This window comes from Mirounga angustirostris, unplaced genomic scaffold, assembly GCF_029215605.1.
Source record: "Mirounga angustirostris isolate CCGP_5_RB_7025 unplaced genomic scaffold, mMirAng1.0.hap1 SCAF_2, whole genome shotgun sequence".
Classification (NCBI taxonomy): Eukaryota; Metazoa; Chordata; class Mammalia; order Carnivora; family Phocidae; genus Mirounga; species Mirounga angustirostris.
Window position 1 is genome coordinate 204,566,733 of NW_026991710.1, and position 20,700 is coordinate 204,587,432.

Sequence of the window (20,700 nt, forward strand, 5' to 3'; positions counted from 1 at the left end):
CGGAAGGCAGAACACGACTCCCCACTTGTTTCCTGACGCCAGCACTGCGGCCCCACTTTGGCATGGAAGCCTACTCGCAAGCGTGCTAACCCGAAGAGAGAACACTGTAGAGAAACCGTGCTTTAGCTACCGTCGACCTCTGTGTGGGAGGAAGCAGTTGAGGGTGTACTGTGGGTGAGAGCCTGGGGCCGGGTTCCATTTCGTACGACCGGGGGAGAGGCAGGCCGGACAGCCGGCAGCTCTCAACTCACATCATGCTTATGGGGCTCGTACCGTTGCCCCGGGGGTGCGTGCAGGCTGAAAGACAGCCACCTAGCTCGAAGGAAGGACTCGGGAGACGATGCGTGCTTCAGCTCAAACAGCCGCTCCTGAGGGTGGAAGCATTCTGTTGTGTGCGTGCGTGAGAGCACTGCAAGGGAGTCCCAAACCTAATTCCGAGGGAGCCTCCGGCTGCTGCACAGGGCAGCACTCGACTCCCCACTTGTTTCATGAAGCTAGCACTGAGGCCCCACTTTTGCATGGAAGTCTCATCGCTTGCGTTCTACCTCGAAGAAACCACAGTGTACAGAAACCGTGCTTTAGCTACCTTCCCCCTCTCTGAGGGAGGAAGCACTTTCCCGGCTACCGTGGGTGAGAGCCTGGGGAACGGGTTCCTTCCGTGCAACCGAGGGAGAAGCAGCCCGGGCCAGAAGGCACCTCGCGACTCAGCTGTTGGTACCTGGAGCTAACACTACTGCTCCATGGGTGCACAGGAATGCTAAGTGCTCCACACTGATTTGGAAGAAAGACGCCCGTAAAGAATCCCAGCCTCAGCTCCTTCGCCTCTCCACAGGGTGGCAGCATTTTCCACTCTACTGGAGTGCAAGCCTGAGGAAGGGGTCCCGGCAGAATTCCGAGGGAGAAATAAGCATGGGCAGAAGGCACCTGTCGGCTCCACTCTTGTTTCGGGGAACTAGATCGGCTCTCCCGTGTGTGCGTGGAGTCCTAAGTGCCATCCACCCGACGCAAAGGAACACACCTGTAGAGAACGCGTGCCTCAGCAAAGATCGCCCTTCCCGAGCGTGAACTTCACCCATTGTGTGTTTCTGTGAAAGCCTGACCAATGGAACCTCAACGCAAGTCGGAGTGAGAAGCAGGCCTGTAAGGAAGGCTGCTGTCGACTCACCTCTTGTTTTAGGAGATGAGCCCTGCTGTACCCTGTGTGCTTGGATGCCTAGTTTGCCAGGCTGCTAAGAGCCAGAATCCGTGCTATAGAATGGCTGCGCTTTAGTTCACGTTGCCGTTCCCGAAGCCAGAGGAATTGTACAGTGCTCGTGTTCGAGAGACTGGGGAAAGGTTCCCATGCGGGACGTGGAGTGAGAAACAGGCCGGTGCGGAAGGCAGCTCTCAAATCACCTCTGGTTTAGGAGGCTAGTACCCTTGCCCCCGGGTGTGCCTGCAGGCCTCAAGCCAAGCGCCTAACTCAAAGGAACAGCTCTGTCGAGAATTCCTGCTTCGGCTACGATAGCCATGCCTGAGGCCGGAAGCATTTTGCTGTGTGCATGCGTGAGCGCCCTGCCAGGGAGGCCCAAGCCATTTCCTGTGTGAGACTCAGGCCCAGGCAGACGGCAGCACACGACTCCCCACTTGTTTCCTGAAGCCAGCACTGCGGCCCCACTTTGGCATGGAAGTCTGATAGCTGGCACTCTAACTCGAAGAGACAACAGTGGAGAGACACCGTGCTTTAGCCTTACCGCCGGCCTCTGCGTGGGAGGAGGCCGTTTAGGGTGTACTGTGGGCGAGAGCCTGGGGCCGGGTTCCATTTCGTACGACCGGGGGAGAGGCAGGCCGGACAGCCGGCAGCTCTCAACTCACATCATCCTTATTGGGCTCGTACCGTTGCCCCGGGGGTGCGTGCAGGCTGAAAGACAGCCACCTAGCTCGAAGGAAGGACTCGGGAGACAATGCGTGCTTCAGCTCAAACAGCCGCTCCTGAGGGTGGAAGCATTCTGTTGTGTGCGTGCGTGAGAGCACTGCAAGGGAGTCCCAAACCTAATTCCGAGGGAGCCTCCGGCTGCTGCACAGGGCAGCACTCGACTCCCCACTTGTTTCATGAAGCTAGCACTGAGGCCCCACTTTTGCATGGAAGTCTCATCGCTTGCGTTCTACCTCGAAGAAACCACAGTGTACAGAAACCGTGCTTTAGCTACCTTCCACCTCTCTGAGGGAGGAAGCACTTTCCCGGCTACCGTGGGTGAGAGCCTGGGGAACGGGTTCCTTCCGTGCAACCGAGGGAGAAGCAGCCCGGGCCAGAAGGCACCTCGCGACTCAGCTGTTGGTACCTGGAGCTAACACTACTGCTCCATGGGAGCACAGGAATGCTAAGTGCTCCACACTGATTTGGAAGAAAGACGCCCGTAAAGAATCCCAGCCTCAGCTCCTTCGCCTCTCCACAGGGTGGCAGCATTTTCCACTCTACTGGAGTGCAAGCCTGAGGAAGGGGTCCCGGCAGAATTCCGAGGGAGAAATAAGCATGGGCAGAAGGCACCTGTCGGCTCCACTCTTGTTTCGGGGAACTAGATCGGCTCTCCCGTGTGTGCGTGGAGTCCGAAGTGCCATCCACCCGACGCAAAGGAACACACCTGTAGAGAACGCGTGCCTCAGCAAAGATCGCCCTTCCCGAGCGTGAACTTCACCCATTGTGTGTTTCTGTGAAAGCCTGACCAATGGAACCTCAACGCAAGTCGGAGTGAGAAGCAGGCCTGTAAGGAAGGCTGCTGTCGACTCACCTCTTGTTTTAGGAGATGAGCCCTGCTGTACCCTGTGTGCTTGGATGCCTAGTTTGCCAGGCTGCTAAGAGCCAGAATCCGTGCTATAGAATGGCTGCGCTTTAGTTCACGTTGCCGTTCCCGAAGCCAGAGGAATTGTACAGTGCTCGTGTTCGAGAGACTGGGGCAAGGGTCCCATGCGGGACGTGGAGTGAGAAACAGGCCGGTGCGGAAGGCAGCTCTCAACTCACCTCTGGTTTAGGAGGCTAGTACCCTTGCCCCCGGGTGTGCCTGCAGGCCTCAAGCCAAGCGCCTAACTCAAAGGAACAGCTCTGTCGAGAATTCCTGCTTCGGCTACGATAGCCATGCCTGAGGCCGGAAGCATTTTGCTGTGTGCATGTGTGAGCGCCCTGCCAGGGAGGCCCAAGCCATTTCCTGTGTGAGACTCAGGCCCAGGCAGACGGCAGCACACGACTCCCCACTTGTTTCCTGAAGCCAGCACTGCGGCCCCACTTTGGCATGGAAGTCTGATAGCTGGCACTCTAACTAGAAGAGACAACAGTGGAGAGACACCGTGCTTTAGCCTTACCGCCGGCCTCTGCGTGGGAGGAGGCCGTCTAGGGTGTACTGTGGGCGAGAGCCTGGGGCCGGGTTCCATTTCGTACGACCGGGGGAGAGACAGGCCGGACAGCCGGCAGCTCTCAACTCACATCATGCTTATGGGGCTCGTACCGTTGCCCCGGTGGGTGCGTGCAGGCTTAGGGAAGGCCACCTAACTCGAAGGGAGGACTCGGGAGACAATGCGTGCTTCAGCTCAAACAGCCGCTCCTGAGGGGGGAAGCATTTTGTTGGGTGCGTGCATGAGAGCACTGCAAGGGAGCCCCAAACCCAGTTCCGAGGGAGCCTCAGGCCTCTGCAGAAGGCAGCACACGACTACCACTTGGTTCCTCAGGCCGGCACTGCGGCCCCACGTCTGCATGGACCGCTTGCGTTCCCACTCCAAGAAAGAACAGTGTACAGAAAGCGTGCTTTAGTTACCGTCGACCTCTCTGTGGGAGGAAGCAGTTTATGCTGCACTGTGTGTGAGAGCCTGTGGGCAGGGTTCCATACGTTAAAGCGGGGGTTGGTGGGGCGGGAAGCAGGCCGGTGCAGAAGGACCCTGTCGGCTCACCTTTTGTTTACTAGGCTAGGATCGTTGCCCTTGTGTGCCTGCAGGCCTCAAGCCAGCGACCTAGGTCGAAGGAACAACTCTGTCGAGAATTCCTGCTTCGGCCAATAAAGAGCCATGCCCGAGGCTGGAAGCATTTTGCTGTGTGCATGCGTGAGCGCCCTGCCAGGGAGGCCGAAACCAATTTGCGTGTGAGGCTAAGGCCCCGGCAGAAGGCAGAACACGACTCCCCACTTGTTTCCTGACGCCAGCACTGCGGCCCCACTTTGGCATGGAAGCCTACTCGCAAGCGTTCTAACCCGAAGAGACAACACTGTAGAGAAACCGTGCTTTAGCTACCGTCGACCTCTGTGTGGGAGGAAGCAGTTGAGGGTGTACTCTGGGTGAGAGCCTGGGGCCGGGTTCCATTTCGTCCGACCGGGGGAGAGACAGGCCGGACAGCCGGCAGCTCTCAACTCACATCATGCTTATGGGGCTCGTACCGTAGCCCCGGGGGTGCGTGCAGGCTGAAAGACAGCCACCTAGTTCGAAGGAAGGACTCGGGAGACGATGCGTGCTTCAGCTCAAACAGCCGCTCCTGAGGGTGGAAGCATTCTATTGTGTGCGTGCGTGAGAGCACTGCAATGGAGTCCCAAACCTAATTCCGAGGGAGCCTCCGGCTGCTGCACAGGGCAGCACTCGACTCCCCACTTGTTTCATGAAGCTAGCACTGAGGCCCCACTTTTGCATGGAAGTCTCATCGCTTGCATTCTACCTCGAAGAAACCACAGTGTACAGAAACCGTGCTTTAGCTACCTTCCACCTCTCTGAGGGAGGAAGCACTTTCCCGGCTACCGTGGGTGAGAGCCTGGGGAATGGGTTCCTTCCGTGCAACCGAGGGAGAAGCAGCCCGGGCCAGAAGGCACCTCGCGACTCAGCTGTTGGTACCTGGAGCTAACACTACTGCTCCATGGGAGCACAGGAATGCTAAGTGCTCCACACTGATTTGGAAGAAAGATGCCCGTAAAGAATCCCAGCCTCAGCTCCTTTGCCTCTCCACAGGGTGGCAGCATTTTCCACTCTACTGGAGTGCAAGCCTGAGTAAGGGGTCCCGGCAGAATTCCGAGGGAGAAATAAGCATGGGCAGAAGGCACCTGTCGGCTCCACTCTTGTTTCGGGGAACTAGATCGGCTCTCCCGTGTGTGCGTGGAGTCCGAAGTGCCATCCACCCGACGCAAAGGAACACACCTGTAGAGAACGCGTGCCTCAGCAAAGATCGCCCTTCCCGAGCGTGAACTTCACCTATTGTGTGTTTCTGTGAAAGCCTGACCAATGGAACCTCAACGCAAGTCGGAGTGAGAAGCAGGCCTGTAAGGAAGGCTGCTGTCGACTCACCTCTTGTTTTAGGAGATGAGCCCTGCTGTACCCTGTGTGCTTGGATGCCTAGTTTGCCAGGCTGCTAAGAGCCAGAATCCGTGCTATAGAATGGCTGCGCTTTAGTTCACGTTGCCGTTCCCGAAGCCAGAGGAATTGTACAGTGCTCGTGGAGAGACTGGGGAAAGGGTCCCATGCGGGACGTGGAGTGAGAAACAGGCCGGTGCAGAAGGCAGCTCTCAACTCACCTCTGGTTTAGGAGGCTAGTACCCTTGCCCCCGGGTGTGCCTGCAGGCCTCAAGCCAAGCGCCTAACTCAAAGGAACAGCTCTGTCGAGAATTCCTACTTCGGCTACGATAGCCATGCCTGAGGCCGGAAGCATTTTGCTGTGTGCATGCGTGAGCGCCCTGCCAGGGAGGCCCAAGCCATTTCCTGTGTGAGACTCAGGGCCAGGCAGACGGCAGCACACGACTCCCCACTTGTTTCCTGAAGCCAGCACTGCGGCCCCACTTTGGCATGGAAGTCTGATAGCTGGCACTCTAACTCGAAGAGACAACAGTGGAGAGACACCATGCTTTAGCCTTACCGCCGGCCTCTGCGTGGGAGGAGGCCGTCTAGGGTGTACTGTGGGCGAGAGCCTGGGGCCGGGTTCCATTTCGTACGACCGGAGGAGAGGCAGGCCGGACAGCCGGCAGCTCTCAACTCACACCATGCTTATGGGTCTCGTACCGTTGCCCCGGGGGGTGCGTGCAGGCTTAGGGAAGGCCACCTAACTCGAAGGGAGGACTCGGGAGACAATGCGTGCTTCAGCTCAAACAGCCGCTCCTGAGGGGGGAAGCATTTTGTTGGATGCGTGCGTGAGAGCACTGCAAGGGAGCCCCAAACCCAGTTCCGAGGGAGCCTCAGGCCTCTGCAGAAGGCAGCACACGACTCCCACTTGGTTCCTCGAGCCGGCACTGCGGCCCCACGACTGCATGGACCGCTTGCGTTCCCACTCCAAGAAAGAACAGTGTACAGAAAGCGAGCTTTAGCTACCGTCGACCTCTCTGTGGGAGGAAGCAGTTTATGCTGCACTGTGGGTGAGAGCCTGTGGGCAGGGTTCCATACGTAAAAGCGGGGGGGGGGCGGGAAGCAGGCCGGTGCAGAAGGACCCTGTCGGCTCACCTTTTTTTTACGAGGCTAGGAACGTTGCCCTTGTGTGCCTGCAGGCCTCAAGCCAGCGACCTAGGTCGAAGGAACAACTCTGTCGAGAATTCCTGCTTCGGCCAATAAAGAGCCATGCCCGAGGCTGGAAGCATTTTGCTGTGTGCATGCGTGAGCGCCCTGGCAGGGAGGCCGAAACCAATTTGCGTGTGAGGCTAAGGCCCCGGCAGAAGGCAGAACACGACTCCCCACTTGTTTCCTGACGCCAGCACTGCGGCCCCACTTTGGCATGGAAGCCTACTCGCAAGCGTTCTAACCCGAAGAGACAACACTGTAGAGAAACCGTGCTTTAGCTACCGTCGACCTCTGTGTGGGAGGAAGCAGTTGAGGGTGTACTGTGGGTGAGAGCCTGGGGCCGGGTTCCATTTCGTCCGACCGGGGGAGAGACAGGCCGGACAGCCGGCAGCTCTCAACTCACATCATGCTTATGGGGCTCGTACCGTTGCCCCGGGGGTGCGTGCAGGCTGAAAGACAGCCACCTAGCTCGAAGGAAGGACTCGGGAGACGATGCGTGCTTCAGCTCAAACAGCCGCTCCTGAGGGTGGAAGCATTCTGTTGTGTGCGTGCGTGAGAGCACTGCAAGGGAGTCCCAAACCCAATTCCGAGGGAGCCTCCGGCTGCTGCACAGGGCAGCACTCGACTCCCCACTTGTTTCATGAAGCTAGCACTGAGGCCCCACTTTTGCATGGAAGTCTCATCGCTTGCGTTCTACCTCGAAGAAACCACAGTGTACAGAAACCGTGCTTTAGCTAACTTCCCCCTCTCTGAGGGAGGAAGCACTTTCCCGGCTACCGTGGGTGAGAGCCTGGGGAAAGGGTTCCTTCCGTGCAACCGAGGGAGAAGCAGCCCGGGCCAGAAGGCACCTCGCGACTCAGCTGTTGGTACCTGGAGCTAACACTACTGCTCCATGGGTGCACAGGAATGCTAAGTGCTCCACACTGATTTGGAAGAAAGACGCCCGTAAAGAATCCCAGCCTCAGCTCCTTCGCCTCTCCACAGGGTGGCAGCATTTTCCACTCTACTGGAGTGCAAGCCTGAGGAAGGGGTCCCGGCAGAATTCCGAGGGAGAAATAAGCATGGGCAGAAGGCACCTGTCGACTCCACTCTTGTTTCGGGGAACTAGATCGGCTCTCCCGTGTGTGCGTGGAGTCCTAAGTGCCATCCACCCGACGCAAAGGAACACACCTGTAGAGAACGCGTGCCTCAGCAAAGATCGCCCTTCCCGAGCGTGAACTTCACCTATTGTGTGTTTCTGTGAAAGCCTGACCAATGGAACCTCAACGCAAGTCGGAGTGAGAAGCAGGCCTGTAAGGAAGGCTGCTGTCGACTCACCTCTTGTTTTAGGAGATGAGCCCTGCTGTACCCTGTGTGCTTGGATGCCTAGTTTGCCAGGCTGCTAAGAGCCAGAATCCGTGCTATAGAATGGCTGCGCTTTAGTTCACGTTGCCGTTCCCGAAGCCAGAGGAATTGTACAGTGCTCGTGTTCGAGAGACTGGGGCAAGGGTCCCATGCGGGACGTGGAGTGAGAAACAGGCCGGTGCGGAAGGCAGCTCTCAACTCACCTCTGGTTTAGGAGGCTAGTACCCTTGCCCCCGGGTGTGCCTGCAGGCCTCAAGCCAAGCGCCTAACTCAAAGGAACAGCTCTGTCGAGGATTCCTGCTTCGGCTACGATAGCCATGCCTGAGGCCGGAAGCATTTTGCTGTGTGCATGCGTGAGCGCCCTGCCAGGGAGGCCCAAGCCATTTCCTGTGTGAGACTCAGGCCCAGGCAGACGGCAGCACACGACTCCCCACTTGTTTCCTGAAGCCAGCACTGCGGCCCCACTTGGGCATGGAAGTCTGATAGCTGGCACTCTAACTCGAAGAGACAACAGTGGAGAGACACTGTGCTTTAGCCTTACCGCCGGCCTCTGCGTGGGAGGAGGCCGTCTAGGGTGTACTGTGGGCGAGAGCCTGGGGCCGGGTTCCATTTCGTACGACCGGGGGAGAGACAGGCCCGACAGCCGGCATCTCTCAACTCACATCATGCTTATGGGGCTCGTACCGTTGCCCCGGGGGGTGCGTGCAGGCTTAGGGAAGGCCACCTAACTCGAAGGGAGGACTCGGGAGACAATGCGTGCTTCAGCTCAAACAGCCGCTCCTGAGGGGGGAAGCATTTTGTTGGGTGCGTGCATGAGAGCACTGCAAGGGAGCCCCAAACCCAGTTCCGAGGGAGCCTCAGGCCTCTGCAGAAGGCAGCACACGACTCCCACTTGGTTCCTCAAGCCGGCACTGCGGCCCCACGTCTGCATGGACCGCTTGCGTTCCCACTCCAAGAAAGAACAGTGTACAGAAAGCGTGCTTTAGCTACCGTCGACCTCTCTGTGGGAGGAAGCAGTTTATGCTGCACTGTGGGTGAGAGCCTGTGGGCAGGGTTCCATACGTAAAAGCGGGGGGGGGGGCGGGAAGCAGGCCGGTGCAGAAGGACCCTGTCGGCTCACCTTTTGTTTACGAGGCTAGGAACGTTGCCCTTGTGTGCCTGCAGGCCTCAAGCCAGCGACCTAGGTCGAAGGAACAACTCTGTCGAGAATTCCTGCTTCGGCCAATAAAGAGCCATGCCCGAGGCTGGAAGCATTTTGCTGTGTGCATGCGTGAGCGCCCTGCCAGGGAGGCCGAAACCAATTTGCGTGTGAGGCTAAGGCCCCGGCAGAAGGCAGAACACGACTCCCCACTTGTTTCCTGACGCCAGCACTGCGGCCCCACTTTGGCATGGAAGCCTACTCGCAAGCGTTCTAACCCGAAGAGACAACACTGTAGAGAAACCGTGCTTTAGCTACCGTCGACCTCTGTGTGGGAGGAAGCAGTTGAGGGTGTACTGTGGGTGAGAGCCTGGGGCCGGGTTCCATTTCGTCCGACCGGGGGAGAGACAGGCCGGACAGCCGGCAGCTCTCAACTCACATCATGCTTATGGGGCTCGTACCGTTGCCCCGGGGGTGCGTGCAGGCTGAAAGACAGCCACCTAGCTCGAAGGAAGGACTCGGGAGACGATGCGTGCTTCAGCTCAAACAGCCGCTCCTGAGGGTGGAAGCATTCTGTTGTGTGCGTGCGTGAGAGCACTGCAAGGGAGTCCCAAACCTAATTCCGAGGGAGCCTCCGGCTGCTGCACAGGGCAGCACTCGACTCCCCACTTGTTTCATGAAGCTAGCACTGAGGCCCCACTTTTGCATGGAAGTCTCATCGCTTGCGTTCTACCTCGAAGAAACCACAGTGTACAGAAATCGTGCTTTAGCTACCTTCCACCTCTCTGAGGGAGGAAGCACTTTCCCGGCTACCGTGGCTGAGAGCCTGGGGAACGGGTTCCTTCCGTGCAACCGAGGGAGAAGCAGCCCGGGCCAGAAGGCACCTCGCGACTCAGCTGTTGGTACCTGGAGCTAACCCTACTGCTCCATGGGTGCACAGGAATGCTAAGTGCTCCACACTGATTTGGAAGAAAGACGCCCGTAAAGAATCCCAGCCTCAGCTCCTTCGCCTCTCCACAGGGTGGCAGCATTTTCCACTCTACTGGAGTGCAAGCCTGAGGAAGGGGTCCCGGCAGAATTCCGAGGGAGAAATAAGCATGGGCAGAAGGCACCTGTCGGCTCCACTCTTGTTTCGGGGAACTAGATCGGCTCTCCCGTGTGTGCGTGGAGTCCGAAATGCCATCCACCCGACGCAAAGGAACACACCTGTAGAGAACGCGTGCCTCAGCAAAGATCGCCCTTCCCGAGCATGAACTTCACCCATTGTGTGTTTCTGTGAAAGCCTGACCAATGGAACCTCAACGCAAGTCGGAGTGAGAAGCAGGACTGTAAGGAAGGCTGCTGTCGACTCACCTCTTGTTTTAGGAGATGAGCCCTGCTGTACCCTGTGTGCTTGGATGCCTAGTTTGCCAGGCTGCTAAGAGCCAGAATCCGTGCTATAGAATGGCTGCGCTTTAGTTCACGTTGCCGTTCCCGAAGCCAGAGGAATTGTACAGTGCTCGTGTTCGAGAGACTGGGGCAAGGGTCCCATGCGGGACGTGGAGTGAGAAACAGGCCGGTGCGGAAGGCAGCTCTCAACTCACCTCTGGTTTAGGAGGCTAGTACCCTTGCCCCCGGGTGTGCCTGCAGGCCTCAAGCCAAGCGCCTAACTCAAAGGAACAGCTCTGTCGAGAATTCCTGCTTCGGCTACGATAGCCATGCCTGAGGCCGGAAGCATTTTGCTGTGTGCATGCGTGAGCGCCCTGCCAGGGGGGCCCAAGCCATTTCCTGTGTGAGACTCAGGCCCAGGCAGACGGCAGCACACGACTCCCCACTTGTTTCCTGAAGCCAGCACTGCGGCCCCACTTTGGCATGGAAGTCTGATAGCTGGCACTCTAACTCGAAGAGACAACAGTGGAGAGACACCGTGCTTTAGCCTTACCGCCGGCCTCTGCGTGGGAGGAGGCCGTTTAGGGTGTACTGTGGGCGAGAGACTGGGGCCGGGTTCCCTTTCGTACGACCGGGGGAGAGGCAGGCCGGACAGCCGGCAGCTCTCAACTCACATCATCCTTATGGGGCTCGTACCGTTGCCCCGGGGGTGCGTGCAGGCTGAAAGGCAGCCACCTAGCTCGAAGGAAGGACTCGGGAGACGATGCGTGCTTCAGCTCAAACAGCCGCTCCTGAGGGTGGAAGCATTCTGTTGTGTGCGTGCGTGAGAGCACTGCAAGGGAGTCCCAAACCTAATTCCGAGGGAGCCTCCGGCTGCTGCACAGGGCAGCACTCGACTCCCCACTTGTTTCATGAAGCTAGCACTGAGGCCCCACTTTTGCATGGAAGTCTCATCGCTTGCGTTCTACCTCGAAGAAACCACAGTGTACAGAAACCGTGCTTTAGCTACCTTCCACCTCTCTGAGGGAGGAAGCACTTTCCCGGCTACCGTGGGTGAGAGCCTGGGGAACGGGTTCCTTCCGTGCAACCGAGGGAGAAGCAGCCCGGGCCAGAAGGCACCTCGCGACTCAGCTGTTGGTACCTGGAGCTAACACTACTGCTCCATGGGTGCACAGGAATGCTAAGTGCTCCACACTGATTTGGAAGAAAGACGCCCGTAAAGAATCCCAGCCTCAGCTCCTTCGCCTCTCCACAGGGTGGCAGCATTTTCCACTCTACTGGAGTGCAAGCCTGAGGAAGGGGTCCCGGCAGAATTCCGAGGGAGAAATAAGCATGGGCAGAAGGCACCTGTCGGCTCCACTCTTGTTTCGGGGAACTAGATCGGCTCTCCCGTGTGTGCGTGGAGTCCGAAGTGCCATCCACCCGACGCAAAGGAACACACCTGTAGAGAACGCGTGCCTCAGCAAAGATCGCCCTTCCCGAGCGTGAACTTCACCCATTGTGTGTTTCTGTGAAAGCCTGACCAATGGAACCTCAACGCAAGTCGGAGTGAGAAGCAGGCCTGTAAGGAAGGCTGCTGTCGACTCACCTCTTGTTTTAGGAGATGAGCCCTGCTGTACCCTGTGTGCTTGGATGCCTAGTTTGCCAGGCTGCTAAGAGCCAGAATCCGTGCTATAGAATGGCTGCGCTTTAGTTCACGTTGCCGTTCCCGGAGCCAGAGGATTTGTACAGTGCTCGTGTTCGAGAGACTGGGGAAAGGGTCCCATGCGGGACGTGGAGTGAGAAACAGGCCGGTGCGGAAGGCAGCACTCAACTCACCTCTGGTTTAGGAGGCTAGTACCCTTGCCCCCGGGTGTGCCTGCAGGCCTCAAGCCAAGCGCCTAACTCAAAGGAACAGCTCTGTCGAGAATTCCTGCTTCGGCTACGATAGCCATGCCTGAGGCCGGAAGCATTTTGCTGTGTGCATGCATGAGCGCCCTGCCAGGGAGGCCCAAGCCATTTCCTGTGTGAGACTCAGGCCCAGGCAGACGGCAGCACACGACTCCCCACTTGTTTCCTGAAGCCAGCACTGCGGCCCCACTTTGGCATGGAAGTCTGATAGCTGGCACTCTAACTCGAAGAGACAACAGTGGAGAGACACCGTGCTTTAGCCTTACCGCCGGCCTCTGCGTGGGAGGAGGCCGTTTAGGGTGTACTGTGGGCGAGAGCCTGGGACCGGGTTCCATTTCGTACGCCCGGGGGAGAGGCAGGCCGGACAGCCGGCAGCTCTCAACTCACATCATCCTTATGGGGCTCGTACCGTTGCCCCGGGGGTGCGTGCAGGCTGAAAGACAGCCACCTAGCTCGAAGGAAGGACTCGGGAGACGATGCGTGCTTCAGCTCAAACAGCCGCTCCTGAGGGTGGAAGCATTCTGTTGTGTGCGTGCGTGAGAGCACTGCAAGGGAGTCCCAAACCTAATTCCGAGGGAGCCTCCGGCTGCTTCACAGGGCAGCACTCGACTCCCCACTTGTTTCATGAAGCTAGCACTGAGGCCCCACTTTTGCATGGAAGTCTCATCGCTTGCGTTCTACCTCGAAGAAACCACAGTGTACAGAAACCGTGCTTTAGCTACCTTCCACCTCTCTGAGGGAGGAAGCACTTTCCCGGCTACCGTGGGTGAGAGCCTTGGGAACGGGTTCCTTCCGTGCAACCGAGGGAGGAGCAGCCCGGTCCAGAAGGCACCTCGCGACTCAGCTGTTGGTACCTGGAGTTAACACTACTGCTCCATGGGTGCACAGGAATGCTAAGTGCTCCACACTGATTTGGAAGAAAGACGCCCGTAAAGAATCCCAGCCTCAGCTCCTTCGCCTCTCCACAGGGTGGCAGCATTTTCCACTCTACTGGAGTGCAAGCCTGAGGAAGGGGTCCCGGCAGAATTCCGAGGGAGAAATAAGCATGGGCAGAAGGCACCTGTCGGCTCCACTCTTGTTTCGGGGAACTAGATCGGCTCTCCCGTGTGTGCGTGGAGTCCTAAATGCCATCCACCCGACGCAAAGGAATACACCTGTAGAGAACGCGTGCCTCAGCAAAGATCGCCCTTCCCGAGCGTGAACTTCACCCATTGTGTGTTTCTGTGAAAGCCTGACCAATGGAACCTCAACGCAAGTCGGAGTGAGAAGCAGGCCTGTAAGGAAGGCTGCTGTCGACTCACCTCTTGTTTTAGGAGATGAGCCCTGCTGTACCCTGTGTGCTTGGATGCCTAGTTTGCCAGGCTGCTAAGAGCCAGAATCCGTGCTATAGAATGGCTGCGCTTTAGTTCACGTTGCCGTTCCCGAAGCCAGAGGAATTGTACAGTGCTCGTGTTCGAGAGACTGGGGAAAGGGTCCCATGCGGGACGTGGAGTGAGAAACAGGCCGGTGCGGAGGGCAGCTCTCAACTCACCTCTGGTTTAGGAGGCTAGTACCCTTGCCCCCGGGTGTGCCTGCAGGCCTCAAGCCAAGCGCCTAACTCAAAGGAACAGCTCTGTCGAGAATTCCTGCTTCGGCTACGATAGCCATGCCTGAGGCCGGAAGCATTTTGCTGTGTGCATGCGTGAGCGCCCTGCCAGGGAGGCCCAAGCCATTTCCTGTGTGAGACTCAGGCCCAGGCAGACGGCAGCACACGACTCCCCACTTGTTTCCTGAAGCCAGCACTGCGGCCCCACTTGGGCATGGAAGTCTGATAGCTGGCACTCTAACTCGAAGAGACAACAGTGGAGAGACACCGTGCTTTAGCCTAACCGCCGGCCTCTGCGTGGGAGGAGGCCGTCTAGGGTGTACTGTGGGCGAGAGCCTGGGGCCGGGTTCCATTTCGTACGACCGGGGGAGAGGCAGGCCGGACAACCGGCAGCTCTCAACTCACACCATGCTTATGGGGCTCGTACCGTTGCCCCGGGGGGTGCGTGCAGGCTTAGGGAAGGCCACCTAACTCGAAGGGAGGACTCGGGAGACAATGCGTGCTTCAGCTCAAACAGCCACTGCTGAGGGGGGAAGCATTTTGTTGGGTGCGTGCATGAGAGCACTGCAAGGGAGCCCCAAACCCAATTCCGAGGGAGCCTCAGGCCTCTGCAGAAGGCAGCACACGACTCCCACTTGGTTCCTCAAGCAGGCACTGCGGCCCCACGTCTGCATGGACCGCTTGCGTTCCCACTCCAAGAAAGAACAGTGTACAGAAAGCGTGCTTTAGCTACCGTCGACCTCTCTGTGGGAGGAAGCAGTTTATGCTGCACTGTGGGTGAGAGCCTGTGGGCAGGGTTCCATACGTAAAAGCGGGGGGGGGGGGCGGGAAGCAGGGCGGTGCAGAAGGACCCTGTCGGCTCACCTTTTGTTTACGAGGCTAGGAACGTTGCCCTTGTGTGCCTGCAGGCCTCAAACCAGCGACCTAGGTCGAAGGAACAACTCTGTCGAGAATTCCTGCTTCGGCCAATAAAGAGCCATGCCCGAGGCTGGAAACATTTTGCTGTGTGCATGCGTGAGCGCCCTGCCAGGGAGGCCGAAACCAATTTGCGTGTGAGGCTAAGGCCCCGGCAGAAGGCAGAACACGACTCCCCACTTGTTTCCTGACGCCAGCACTGCGGCCCCACTTTGGCATGGAAGCCTACTCGCAAGCGTGCTAACCCGAAGAGAGAACACTGTAGAGAAACCGTGCTTTAGCTACCGTCGACCTCTGTGTGGGAGGAAGCAGTTGAGGGTGTACTGTGGGTGAGAGCCTGGGGCCGGGTTCCATTTCGTACGACCGGGGGAGAGGCAGGCCGGACAGCCGGCAGCTCTCAACTCACATCATGCTTATGGGGCTCGTACCGTTGCCCCGGGGGTGCGTGCAGGCTGAAAGACAGCCACCTAGCTCGAAGGAAGGACTCGGGAGACGATGCGTGCTTCAGCTCAAACAGCCGCTCCTGAGGGTGGAAGCATTCTGTTGTGTGCGTGCGTGAGAGCACTGCAAGGGAGTCCCAAACCTAATTCCGAGGGAGCCTCCGGCTGCTGCACAGGGCAGCACTCGACTCCCCACTTGTTTCATGAAGCTAGCACTGAGGCCCCACTTTTGCATGGAAGTCTCATCGCTTGCGTTCTACCTCGAAGAAACCACAGTGTACAGAAACCGTGCTTTAGCTACCTTCCCCCTCTCTGAGGGAGGAAGCACTTTCCCGGCTACCGTGGGTGAGAGCCTGGGGAACGGGTTCCTTCCGTGCAACCGAGGGAGAAGCAGCCCGGGCCAGAAGGCACCTCACGACTCAGCTGTTGGTACCTGGAGCTAACACTACTGCTCCATGGGTGCACAGGAATGCTAAGTGCTCCACACTGATTTGGAAGAAAGACGCCCGTAAAGAATCCCAGCCTCAGCTCCTTCGCCTCTCCACAGGGTGGCAGCATTTTCCACTCTACTGGAGTGCAAGCCTGAGGAAGGGGTCCCGGCAGAATTCCGAGGGAGAAATAAGCATGGGCAGAAGGCACCTGTCGGCTCCACTCTTGTTTCGGGGAACTAGATCGGCTCTCCCGTGTGTGCGTGGAGTCCTAAGTGCCATCCACCCGACGCAAAGGAACACACCTGTAGAGAACGCGTGCCTCAGCAAAGATCGCCCTTCCCGAGCGTGAACTTCACCCATTGTGTGTTTCTGTGAAAGCCTGACCAATGGAACCTCAACGCAAGTCGGAGTGAGAAGCAGGCCTGTAAGGAAGGCTGCTGTCGACTCACCTCTTGTTTTAGGAGATGAGCCCTGCTGTACCCTGTGTGCTTGGATGCCTAGTTTGCCAGGCTGCTAAGAGCCAGAATCCGTGCTATAGAATGGCTGCGCTTTAGTTCACGTTGCCGTTCCCGAAGCCAGAGGAATTGTACAGTGCTCGTGTTCGAGAGACTGGGGAAAGGTTCCCATGCGGGACGTGGAGTGAGAAACAGGCCGGTGCGGAAGGCAGCTCTCAAATCACCTCTGGTTTAGGAGGCTAGTACCCTTGCCCCCGGGTGTGCCTGCAGGCCTCAAGCCAAGCGCCTAACTCAAAGGAACAGCTCTGTCGAGAATTCCTGCTTCGGCTACGATAGCCATGCCTGAGGCCGGAAGCATTTTGCTGTGTGCATGCGTGAGCGCCCTGCCAGGGAGGCCCAAGCCATTTCCTGTGTGAGACTCAGGCCCAGGCAGACGGCAGCACACGACTCCCCACTTGTTTCCTGAAGCCAGCACTGCGGCCCCACTTGGGCATGGAAGTCTGATAGCTGGCACTCTAACTCGAAGAGACAACAGTGGAGAGACACTGTGCTTTAGCCTTACCGCCGGCCTCTGCGTGGGAGGAGGCCGTCTAGGGTGTACTGTGGGCGAGAGCCTGGGGCCGGGTTCCATTTCGTACGACCGGGGGAGAGACAGGCCCGACAGCCGGCATCTCTCAACTCACATCATGCTTATGGGGCTCGTACCGTTGCCCCGGGGGGTGCGTGCAGGCTTAGGGAAGGCCACCTAACTCGAAGGGAGGACTCGGGAGACAATGCGTGCTTCAGCTCAAACAGCCGCTCCTGAGGGGGGAAGCATTTTGTTGGGTGCGTGCATGAGAGCACTGCAAGGGAGCCCCAAACCCAGTTCCGAGGGAGCCTCAGGCCTCTGCAGAAGGCAGCACACGACTCCCACTTGGTTCCTCAAGCCGGCACTGCGGCCCCACGTCTGCATGGACCGCTTGCGTTCCCACTCCAAGAAAGAACAGTGTACAGAAAGCGTGCTTTAGCTACCGTCGACCTCTCTGTGGGAGGAAGCAGTTTATGCTGCACTGTGGGTGAGAGCCTGTGGGCAGGGTTCCATACGTAAAAGCGGGGGGGGGGGCGGGAAGCAGGCCGGTGCAGAAGGACCCTGTCGGCTCACCTTTTGTTTACGAGGCTAGTAACGTTGCCCTTGTGTGCCTGCAGGCCTCAAGCCAGCGACCTAGGTCGAAGGAACAACTCTGTCGAGAATTCCTGCTTCGGCCAATAAAGAGCCATGCCCGAGGCTGGAAGCATTTTGCTGTGTGCATGCGTGAGCGCCCTGCCAGGGAGGCCGAAACCAATTTGCGTGTGAGGCTAAGGCCCCGGCAGAAGGCAGAACACGACTCCCCACTTGTTTCCTGACGCCAGCACTGCGGCCCCACTTTGGCATGGAAGCCTACTCGCAAGCGTTCTAACCCGAAGAGACAACACTGTAGAGAAACCGTGCTTTAGCTACCGTCGACCTCTGTGTGGGAGGAAGCAGTTGAGGGTGTACTGTGGGTGAGAGCCTGGGGCCGGGTTCCATTTCGTCCGACCGGGGGAGAGACAGGCCGGACAGCCGGCAGCTCTCAACTCACATCATGCTTATGGGGCTCGTACCGTTGCCCCGCGGGTGCGTGCAGGCTGAAAGACAGCCACCTAGCTCGAAGGAAGGACTCGGGAGACGATGCGTGCTTCAGCTCAAACAGCCGCTCCTGAGGGTGGAAGCATTCTGTTGTGTGCGTGCGTGAGAGCACTGCAAGGGAGTCCCAAACCTAATTCCGAGGGAGCCTCCGGCTGCTGCACAGGGCAGCACTCGACTCCCCACTTGTTTCATGAAGCTAGCACTGAGGCCCCACTTTTGCATGGAAGTCTCATCGCTTGCGTTCTACCTCGAAGAAACCACAGTGTACAGAAATCGTGCTTTAGCTACCTTCCACCTCTCTGAGGGAGGAAGCACTTTCCCGGCTACCGTGGCTGAGAGCCTGGGGAACGGGTTCCTTCCGTGCAACCGAGGGAGAAGCAGCCCGGGCCAGAAGGCACCTCGCGACTCAGCTGTTGGTACCTGGAGCTAACCCTACTGCTCCATGGGTGCACAGGAATGCTAAGTGCTCCACACTGATTTGGAAGAAAGACGCCCGTAAAGAATCCCAGCCTCAGCTCCTTCGCCTCTCCACAGGGTGGCAGCATTTTCCACTCTACTGGAGTGCAAGCCTGAGGAAGGGGTCCCGGCAGAATTCCGAGGGAGAAATAAGCATGGGCAGAAGGCACCTGTCGGCTCCACTCTTGTTTCGGGGAACTAGATCGGCTCTCCCGTGTGTGCGTGGAGTCCGAAATGCCATCCACCCGACGCAAAGGAACACACCTGTAGAGAACGCGTGCCTCAGCAAAGATCGCCCTTCCCGAGCATGAACTTCACCCATTGTGTGTTTCTGTGAAAGCCTGACCAATGGAACCTCAACGCAAGTCGGAGTGAGAAGCAGGACTGTAAGGAAGGCTGCTGTCGACTCACCTCTTGTTTTAGGAGATGAGCCCTGCTGTACCCTGTGTGCTTGGATGCCTAGTTTGCCAGGCTGCTAAGAGCCAGAATCCGTGCTATAGAATGGCTGCGCTTTAGTTCACGTTGCCGTTCCCGAAGCCAGAGGAATTGTACAGTGCTCGTGTTCGAGAGACTGGGGCAAGGGTCCCATGCGGGACGTGGAGTGAGAAACAGGCCGGTGCGGAAGGCAGCTCTCAACTCACCTCTGGTTTAGGAGGCTAGTACCCTTGCCCCCGGGTGTGCCTGCAGGCCTCAAGCCAAGCGCCTAACTCAAAGGAACAGCTCTGTCGAGAATTCCTGCTTCGGCTACGATAGCCATGCCTGAGGCCGGAAGCATTTTGCTGTGTGCATGCGTGAGCGCCCTGCCAGGGGGGCCCAAGCCATTTCCTGTGTGAGACTCAGGCCCAGGCAGACGGCAGCACACGACTCCCCACTTGTTTCCTGAAGCCAGCACTGCGGCCCCACTTTGGCATGGAAGTCTGATAGCTGGCACTCTAACTCGAAGAGACAACAGTGGAGAGACACCGTGCTTTAGCCTTACCGCCGGCCTCTGCGTGGGAGGAGGCCGTTTAGGGTGTACTGTGGGCGAGAGACTGGGGCCGGGTTCCCTTTCGTACGACCGGGGGAGAGGCAGGCCGGACAGCCGGCAGCTCTCAACTCACATCATCCTTATGGGGCTCGTACCGTTGCCCCGGGGGTGCGTGCAGGCTGAAAGGCAGCCACCTAGCTCGAAGGAAGGACTCGGGAGACGATGCGTGCTTCAGCTCAAACAGCCGCTCCTGAGGGTGGAAGCATTCTGTTGTGTGCGTGCGTGAGAGCACTGCAAGGGAGTCCCAAACCTAATTCCGAGGGAGCCTCCGGCTGCTGCACAGGGCAGCACTCGACTCCCCACTTGTTTCATGAAGCTAGCACTGAGGCCCCACTTTTGCATGGAAGTCTCATCGCTTGCGTTCTACCTCGAAGAAACCACAGTGTACAGAAACCGTGCTTTAGCTACCTTCCACCTCTCTGAGGGAGGAAGCACTTTCCCGGCTACCGTGGGTGAGAGCCTGGGGAACGGGTTCCTTCCGTGCAACCGAGGGAGAAGCAGCCCGGGCCAGAAGGCACCTCGCGACTCAGCTGTTGGTACCTGGAGCTAACACTACTGCTCCATGGGTGCACAGGAATGCTAAGTGCTCCACACTGATTTGGAAGAAAGACGCCCGTAAAGAATCCCAGCCTCAGCTCCTTCGCCTCTCCACAGGGTGGCAGCATTTTCCACTCTACTGGAGTGCAAGCCTGAGGAAGGGGTCCCGGCAGAATTCCGAGGGAGAAATAAGCATGGGCAGAAGGCACCTGTCGGCTCCACTCTTGTTTCGGGGAACTAGATCGGCTCTCCCGTGTGTGCGTGGAGTCCGAAGTGCCATCCACCCGACGCAAAGGAACACACCTGTAGAGAACGCGTGCCTCAGCAAAGATCGCCCTTCCCGAGCGTGAACTTCACCCATTGTGTGTTTCTGTGAAAGCCTGACCAATGGAACCTCAACGCAAGTCGGAGTGAGAAGCAGGCCTGTAAGGAAGGCTGCTGTCGACTCACCTCTTGTTTTAGGAGATGAGCCCTGCTGTACCCTGTGTGCTTGGATGCCTAGTTTGCCAGGCTGCTAAGAGCCAGAATCCGTGCTATCGAATGGCTGCGCTTTAGTTCACGTTGCCGTTCCCGGAGCCAGAGGATTTGTACAGTGCTCGTGTTCGAGAGACTGGGGAAAGGGTCCCATGCGGGACGTGGAGTGAGAAACAGGCCGGTGCGGAAGGCAGCACTCAACTCACCTCTGGTTTAGGAGGCTAGTACCCTTGCCCCCGGGTGTGCCTGCAGGCCTCAAGCCAAGCGCCTAACTCAAAGGAACAGCTCTGTCGAGAATTCCTGCTTCGGCTACGATAGCCATGCCTGAGGCCGGAAGCATTTTGCTGTGTGCATGCGTGAGCGCCCTGCCAGGGAGGCCCAAGCCATTTCCTGTGTGAGACTCAGGCCCAGGCAGACGGCAGCACACGACTCCCCACTTGTTTCCTGAAGCCAGCACTGCGGCCCCACTTTGGCATGGAAGTCTGATAGCTGGCACTCTAACTCGAAGA